The sequence below is a fragment of the Pleurodeles waltl genome, chromosome 5 (genome assembly GCF_031143425.1).
Source record: "Pleurodeles waltl isolate 20211129_DDA chromosome 5, aPleWal1.hap1.20221129, whole genome shotgun sequence".
NCBI lineage: Eukaryota > Metazoa > Chordata > Amphibia > Caudata > Salamandridae > Pleurodeles > Pleurodeles waltl.
In genome coordinates this window covers 1603546574-1603555502 of record NC_090444.1, presented here as the reverse complement: position 1 = coordinate 1603555502, position 8929 = coordinate 1603546574, and the positions used below count along the sequence as shown (strand labels likewise).

Sequence of the window (8929 nt, the reverse complement as noted above, 5' to 3'; positions counted from 1 at the left end):
TCATACCTCTGACGTTGCAGGAGGTGATGTTGAGGAGCATAAATATGTAATAAAAAAGGTCTGGCATATACTTTATTCAGGAGAAGAAAGATCATCTGCCTCTGTGCCGAAACGTTGGGCATCAGGAAGCAGTGAAGCTGGAAAAAGAGCTTCCAGGTCAGGAGTGGCTTCGAAGTCTGGCACTGGGCCAGTACGTACCTTGAGTTCCTGAGCCACATGATGGTGATCCTCCTCGGAGTCCGAGAGGTGTGTGAGCGGGGCGTAGCGGCTCCCACTCGAAGGGCGGTCGAGGGATGTCGTCCGCCTCTTAGCTCGAGTAGGTGCAGGAGTGTCTGTTACCTTGGTACTTTTGGTCTTACGTTTACTGGAAAAATACGTTGTCCAGCCACTGTGATCCATGTCCGGTGCTGCAGGAAGTTTCTGTAAAGATACTTGAGGGGAAGAGGAGGATGCAACAACATGTGCAGGTGGTGCTATGTGCGAGGTGGTAGCCCGTGGGTGTGATATTAGGTCCTCTAGTGGTGTTTCTGGAATACAATCTGGCACTGGGCTTTCATTCTGACTGACGGAGGGAATGACTGTGGTTGGAGGGGGAGGTGTGGGGTCAGTGGGATGGGGTTTGGCTCGTTTTTGTCTTTGTTCTAAGGCTCTGTTTTTTATTTTTTGGGCGTCTAATCTATCTAGTTCTTCCTGTACTATCTGTTGTGTGATTTCATGGGGGTCAATTGGCAAAGGGAAGTTTGGATGAACAGTAATATCATCAGGGACCTCTGTCTCTGGGTGGGTGGATAAAATGGGAAGATTGTCAATACATCCTAAGAGCTGTGAGTCAGGAATGTCGGGAATGGCGTTGGGGTCCGGGTGGGGAGCCTCCGGGTTATCAGTGGGTTTGGTAATGGGGAGCGCTGGGTTTGGGGGGGATGAAATGTCACGGGTGGAAGCAGCCTGCGCATAAGTGAATTTCCCTTTTGGACATTGTTTAAATAAGTGGTCGTCGCTCCCGCATAAATTACATTTTTTGGGGGCGGGGCAGAAAGGAGCAGTGTGATTGGAACTACCACAATTGCGGCAAACTGACCCTGAACACTGATCTTTAGTGTGACCGAACTGTTGGCACAGTCTACAAAATAAAGGTTGCCCTGAATACACCAAAAAACCTTTGTTTGTGCCCAATGTGAATGTTTGTGGGGGGTGTGCTAGCCCACGTACACCTTGCGAATCTTCCTTAAAAACCACAGAATATTTACGTTTCCCATTCCATATCCCGCACATATTTTTAATCTTTTGTCCACCCCGAATTTTGGAACAGTACCGGGAAAGGAACACTTCAATAAATCTGGGATCTGTATAGGGGTTGTACATGTGGACAACCAATACCACTTCTTTAGGGGCAAACAGTGGGAGGACAGTAAGCCCGGAAAACACAGAGGGGGGGATTCCAGTATTAGAAGTGTCTAGAACCTGTTGGCAAATAGAGGCACTAGAAAACGTGATATCATAGACACCCCTATTAGAAAAATCTTGAATACATTCTATAGCTGTATGGGAAACATCACAGGTAGTTTTCAACAAATCCTCAACAATAAAAAACAGATTCTTATCTTTACGGTGGTCACCGTTGACCTCAACCCTAATTGAGTTAGGTATATAATCGTAGTTACGAGTAGGACTCGTAGTGGGGAGAGCAGCCGTCATAGTGAAAGGTAAAGGGAAACAGGATGAGGGAGAAAGAAGAAAAAGGAGGTTTGGGGATTAAATATTTGGTATATAGGTCTAAAAAAAGGTGCTTCAGTCCGTTCAGTCAAAGGAGCTGAACTGCGCAAGTAAAAACCATGAAGAATGGCGTGGACAGCAGGAGGTCCTGTGCCAAGCGCCTTACCGGGAGATAAAACAAGGTCCTCTGGTAAATGGCGCGGCGCGGAAATTCCTTTTCAACGGGTCTGTTGAAGAATGATGGCGAAGAACTGCGTCCAGAGGCCGGTGTAGTGATCCTGATGACCAGGGAGAGATGGAGGGCCCCGTCCGGGGCCTCCTGTAGAGGCACCTCTGGATAGTCCTTTCTTGAAGCACTATCGTGTGTTTACTATAAAAATGAAATAATCAAATAATAACATGAATAAAATTAAAATGAAAAAAAATGGGGAACGTAAAATGCAAAAAGAGTGCCTAAGGAGTAATTGTCCTGAAAAGGACAGCTCCTAGCACTACTGTCAACTCCGGTAGGGCTAGCCCAGATGTTACACAAGCTTCCCCCCCAATCTCCTGAGGTCACTGCGCAAGAACAAACTCGCACTGCTCCTCAAAGGAGATAAGGGACCCCACACCGCTCCTCAAAGGAGATAAGGGACCCCACACCGGGAGGGACCGGCAGGTGCAATCCGTCTCAATCCTTGTGACAAGGGGGCATCAGCCTTGCTCCGGACAAGCCAGAGGAGGCCCATCCCCCAAGTCACTCAGAAAGAGATTCGATCACTTCAGAGGAGTTTTCGTCCCCTTTGCGCAGCCAGGCTCCGGTCAAGCCAGAGGTCGCAGGCCCAGTCCCACAAGGGTCGGAAATCACCCTCACCTTTTTTTTAAGTTCAAACAAAAGTTTGAACTTAGCCAAAAGGCCGAGAAGCGATAACCCGAAGAGGGGCCAGAATTCTCACCTCACCGGCCGGTCTCCCTGGCTGACTCGGGCTGGCGCCGTCCTTTCCTTGGCCGTTCACGGGCCTTTCGCCTCTTTTCCCCATCTCTTGGCAAGAGCTCAGCCAGTGACAAAAGGAAAAAGAGGCCCTGGCGTCGGGGGCGGGGGTCTTCCGGCTCCCAGAATCCTCAGCAGTCGCCTCATTATGCGTCCATTAGCATACCCACGTTGCCCAGTTTCTAGTTTTTGCATGCCCCTCCCCTTCCTGTCCACTGCCTCCAGCCCCTTGGTCGGGAGGCCTGGCCACCCTGGACAGCACCCTGGCAGCAAGTGGCCGGCACCTCGCCCTCGCTTACCCAGGACTCTGTTGCCCTGTAGCTTAGGCCTATAGATAAGGCTCGGCCGTTCGTGGCCGTTCGGGGGCAGGCAAAGAAGGCAAAGGACTCTGCCTCTTCCTTCTACCCAGAGAAGGCATGGACAGTGTCCAGCTCTTCTGTTCTGCCACAGGCAGCTCCCCCCCCCGACTCTCTCTCTCTCTCTCTCTCTCTCTCTCTCTCCCTCTCTCCCCCTTCCTTCCTTCCTGTCTTACCAACGCGGTAGGGCTAAAACGAAATAAATAATTAAATAAATCAATCAATCAATCAATAAAACAAGACACGGCTGCCAAAAAGTGGCCAGGTTGGTTTTATTTACACCCAAAGACATTAGCGCCACTTTACAGAAAGCCAGTGAAACGCTCCTTTTGCATCTTTTTTTTCAACAGCATGTGTTTCCCCGGGTGGGGAGGTGCACCATTCCTGGAGGTACTGCAATACCAGGTTGATGCGTGGAGTGGACAGAGCAAGCTCCTATTCCATCTCCCTGTTCCAAAAATCAATTTAATATATGGTCCCCAGATAGAGGACGTATCAGATATTAAACTGATAAGAACAGATTTTTTTTTTTTTTTTTTTTTTTTGTTTTGAAATCCTTTATTGAAGGTATTTGTCATAGAAAATACAACACAGTTTTTACAGAAAGGTTTCAAAAAAATGGTTAGGCATAGTTTACAAAACATGTTTCGAAACATATGCATGGTTCAAAAATTGTTCATATTGTAACAGTGAGAGAGAAAAAACCCCAGTCCCTTTATGGGTGGGGAAAAACTAAAACTTTATTTAAGGCCTATATATAAGGGCCAATCCATAGACACCTGGTGGCTTGGTGTTATTGTTGAAACTGCCACTCCCGGTTGGGAGGGTTTGAAAAACTAAAATTTTATTCATGGCCTATATAAGTGCCAATCCGTTTGACACCCGGTGGCAAGGTGGGGTGGGGGAATAGGAATCAGGTCACCCAGCCCTTCCAGTTTTTCACCTGCCAAAGATGGTTTGCCTTGTCCTGACCTTGTAAGGTGCGGTCAATGTACAAATAGGTAGTCACTTTGTCAAGGCAAAGGTTACGACAGTCTGAGAGGGTTAAATGTTTGTGCGCAAAAAGTAGCAGATTACGGGCTTCCCACAGCGTCTGTTTGCCGCAGTTCAGCAGTCTCCAGGCAACGATGCGCTGAGAGGGAGGAAGGCCCAAACCGTACAACAGAGTCGTAAAAGTGAGGGACGGAATGCCTGCTATGTGAGTCAAGAACGGTTGTAGTAAAGTCCAAAAATCCTTGGCGTATCTGCAGTTCCAAAAAAGATGAGCAATAGTTTCCTCGTGAAGACAAGTAGTCCGGGGGCAAACTGCAGAAGGAGCGAGGCCCCGCCTGTGCTGAAAAGTTTTCACCGGGAGACATCCGTGAACACTCATCCAAGCCAAGTCTTTCTGCACGTGTGTGAGGGAGGGATGACTCACAGAGGACCAGATTTCTGTAGTATGTGCTTCCGAAAAGGAAAGGACTGTTTCTGTCTGTTCTTTCTCAAAAAGATATTTGTTAAGAATTTTTGTATTCAAACTTGTGTCCAATGGTAAAACGGAAAAATCTAACTCCTTTAGAAATAAACGTAATTGTCGGAAATAGGGAGGGAGGACATAGGATAAGGGGGTGAGGTTCGTGGGGCGAAATAATTTAAAACGACGTAAAAGAACACCTGCGTAATATCGAGTAAAAAAACCAGCGGCATGCATTGGGGAACGAGATACACAGGATAAAACAGCACAAAGGAGTTTGGAATAAATGAAAAAATAGACATCGGGAAAAGTTTTACCACCATGGGACCAATGTTTACAAACTTTGATTCTTGAGAGTTTTTCCATACGGGAGCTCCACAGGTAAGAAAAAAACATTTTAACACATTTCTGCAAAGTGGCCCGGGAAGGGGGATAAATCAGAGCCAGGTACAGCATGATTGGCAATAATACTGTTTTGATGATTAATATCTTACCCTCCATCGTGAGTTTCCTGGTAGACCACATAGCAATTTTTTGTGACATTTTTTCGTAAACAGTCACCCAGTTTTTTGTTTCGTGACCGTTCCCTGCAAAGTATATTCCAAGAATTTTTGTAGGTTGACTGGTTACCGATACTGGCAGTTTTGCCATATGGTCCCATGGGCCCAATGTAAGGCACACACATTTGTCCAAATTCAGACCTAGTCCTGACAGTGGCTGAAAGGAAGAAACATGCTGGACAGCACTACGAACTGCCTTTGGGGTAGCACAGAAAACAGTAACATCATCCATGTAAGCCACTACTTTTGCCGGGATACCTGACCCTCCGGGGACAAATGTGCCTGTAAGGAGGGGTTCAGCACGGAGGTGACTTAAAAAAGGTTCCAATGCACTAATAAATAGGATTGGGGACAGGGGGCAGCCCTGCCGGACTCCCGCATGTATAAACAGTTCCGGGGTATGAACACCATTGATATTGATAACACTGTTAGCTTGGGCATATAAAGTAGAAACCATGTGTATAAAGGGGTCAGGAACTTTAAATTTACGTAATACCTTGAACATGTATTGATGGGAAACCCTATCGAAAGCTTTTTGGAAATCTAAACTTAAGACACCTAGGGGGATGTGACGTTCTTGGGTATAGTATATTACGTCCCGGAGGGTAGTGAGGCTATCCGTTATGTGACGTCCACGCAAGGCACAAGTTTGATCTGGGTGTATGCAGGTGCCCATCACGGAACTGAGTCGCCGGGCCAGAATTTTGGACACTAATTTATAATCAATGTTTAAGAGGGAGATGGGTCGCCAGTTTTGGAGAGAGGTTTCATCTCCTTTTTTATGTAGGAGTGTAATGACCCCTTTGGAGAAGTCAGAAGTTAAATCCCTATTTTGAAAGCTGGTGGTTATCATGGTCATAAAGTCTGTACAAATGAGATCCCAAAAAGTCCTATAAAATTCCCATGGAAGACCATCGAGGCCCGGACTGGAGCCCCGTTTAGCAGTGGTGATTGCACTAAGATATTCTTCCCCAGTGAAGGGGGCGGCAAGGTTGGACTGATGGGCATCTGAAAGTTCTGTAATGATGGTTTGGCAATATGTATCTAATTCCTGTGTGGTGGGTAGGGGGTTGTGTGGAGTGTATAATGTTTGATAAAATTGAAAGGCAATTTGTTTACAGTGTGTAAGACCATGGCAGGGGACACCATCAGAATTTTGGAGGACCGTAATAAGCTTATGACTTTGTTTTGCTTTTTGGAAAAAGAAAGAAGTACATTTTTCGTCCTCTTGATAATGTTGAACTCGGGACTGAAAAATGAGCGATTTACCTTTGCGGTGCAGCCAAAGTGTTTGGGCCGTTTTAACGTGTCGCACTTCCTCACTGACATCTTTCCCTGCGTCACTCAGCTGTTGTAGCACTAGAAGTCGTCGCTGAAGATGTTGGAACTGCGCCCAAACTTCTTTCCGAAGAAGAGCTGCCTGTGATTGGAAAAACATTTTAGTTTTGCATTTCACCCACCTCCACCATTGATAGTTGGATGAAAAGAGGGTTTTATTCTGTGCCCATTTGGCATAGCAGCGTCTATATTTTTGGCAAATCAAGGCGTTCTCCAGCAGTTGGCAATTGAGCTTCCAATAACCAGGACCTCTGATTGGGTGTGCAGGAAGTTCGAAGGTGACATGGAGGCAACGGTGATCAGAGAAAGCCACTGGGGTCAAGCAGCACTTGGTGGCAACTAAAGTTTTTGAGGCAAAAACAAAGTCTATGCGAGAACGTGCGTGACCGTGAACAGCTTCCCAGGTGAAGCAGGTGCCTGGAGAATAATGTTTAGCATAGGTATCATACAGGTCCACATCGTACAACAACGTCTTTAAAACTTTTGAGGTGACATCCAGTGAATAAGTATTTTGCTGACCCTGACGATCGCTGAGATGCATGATACAGTTAAAGTCACCAACCAATAGCAGCGGAATAGTACCTGTGAGAAACGGCTTGATCACATGGAATAAGTGTTCTCTCTCCACTTTCTGAGCTGGGGCGTAGATAGTACATACTCTCATGGAAACCCCATCCATTTGTAAAGAGAGAAGGAGTGCACGCCCAGGTGACAAAATCTTTTCCCCTGTTATCTGCCAATGTTTGTTTCGGAAAAGGAGTGCTATTCCGTCATTTTTGTTTGGTCCACCTGACCACACGGAAGGGCCCTCTGTCCAATGTTTGCTGTAGGGGGAGTAGTCAAGACAAGGGGGCATATGACACTCTTGTAAACAAATTAGGTCAGCAGGCAAAGTTTTACAATAGTCCATGATGGCAACCCTAGTCAATTTTGTGCTCATACCTCTGACGTTGCAGGAGGTGATGTTGAGGAGCATAAATATGTAATAAAAAAGGTCTGGCATATACTTTATTCAGGAGAAGAAAGATCATCTGCCTCTGTGCCGAAACGTTGGGCATCAGGAAGCAGTGAAGCTGGAAAAAGAGCTTCCAGGTCAGGAGTGGCTTCGAAGTCTGGCACTGGGCCAGTACGTACCTTGAGTTCCTGAGCCACATGATGGTGATCCTCCTCGGAGTCCGAGAGGTGTGTGAGCGGGGCGTAGCGGCTCCCACTCGAAGGGCGGTCGAGGGATGTCGTCCGCCTCTTAGCTCGAGTAGGTGCAGGAGTGTCTGTTACCTTGGTACTTTTGGTCTTACGTTTACTGGAAAAATACGTTGTCCAGCCACTGTGATCCATGTCCGGTGCTGCAGGAAGTTTCTGTAAAGATACTTGAGGGGAAGAGGAGGATGCAACAACATGTGCAGGTGGTGCTATGTGCGAGGTGGTAGCCCGTGGGTGTGATATTAGGTCCTCTAGTGGTGTTTCTGGAATACAATCTGGCACTGGGCTTTCATTCTGACTGACGGAGGGAATGACTGTGGTTGGAGGGGGAGGTGTGGGGTCAGTGGGATGGGGTTTGGCTCGTTTTTGTCTTTGTTCTAAGGCTCTGTTTTTTATTTTTTGGGCGTCTAATCTATCTAGTTCTTCCTGTACTATCTGTTGTGTGATTTCATGGGGGTCAATTGGCAAAGGGAAGTTTGGATGAACAGTAATATCATCAGGGACCTCTGTCTCTGGGTGGGTGGATAAAATGGGAAGATTGTCAATACATCCTAAGAGCTGTGAGTCAGGAATGTCGGGAATGGCGTTGGGGTCCGGGTGGGGAGCCTCCGGGTTATCAGTGGGTTTGGTAATGGGGAGCGCTGGGTTTGGGGGGGATGAAATGTCACGGGTGGAAGCAGCCTGCGCATAAGTGAATTTCCCTTTTGGACATTGTTTAAATAAGTGGTCGTCGCTCCCGCATAAATTACATTTTTTGGGGGCGGGGCAGAAAGGAGCAGTGTGATTGGAACTACCACAATTGCGGCAAACTGACCCTGAACACTGATCTTTAGTGTGACCGAACTGTTGGCACAGTCTACAAAATAAAGGTTGCCCTGAATACACCAAAAAACCTTTGTTTGTGCCCAATGTGAATGTTTGTGGGGGGTGTGCTAGCCCACGTACACCTTGCGAATCTTCCTTAAAAACCACAGAATATTTACGTTTCCCATTCCATATCCCGCACATATTTTTAATCTTTTGTCCACCCCGAATTTTGGAACAGTACCGGGAAAGGAACACTTCAATAAATCTGGGATCTGTATAGGGGTTGTACATGTGGACAACCAATACCACTTCTTTAGGGGCAAACAGTGGGAGGACAGTAAGCCCGGAAAACACAGAGGGGGGGATTCCAGTATTAGAAGTGTCTAGAACCTGTTGGCAAATAGAGGCACTAGAAAACGTGATATCATAGACACCCCTATTAGAAAAATCTTGAATACATTCTATAGCTGTATGGGAAACATCACAGGTAGTTTTCAACAAATCCTCAACAATAAAAAACAGATTCTTATCT

The 8929-nt window shown here is 46.7% G+C and overlaps 1 pseudogene; it reads right to left on the bottom strand.

Annotated features, from left to right (window-relative positions):
* Positions 1 to 3407: 3407 nt before the first annotated feature.
* Positions 3408 to 3610, bottom strand: LOC138297592 (U2 spliceosomal RNA; annotated as a pseudogene).
* Between the last annotated feature and the right edge of the window lie 5319 nt (positions 3611 to 8929).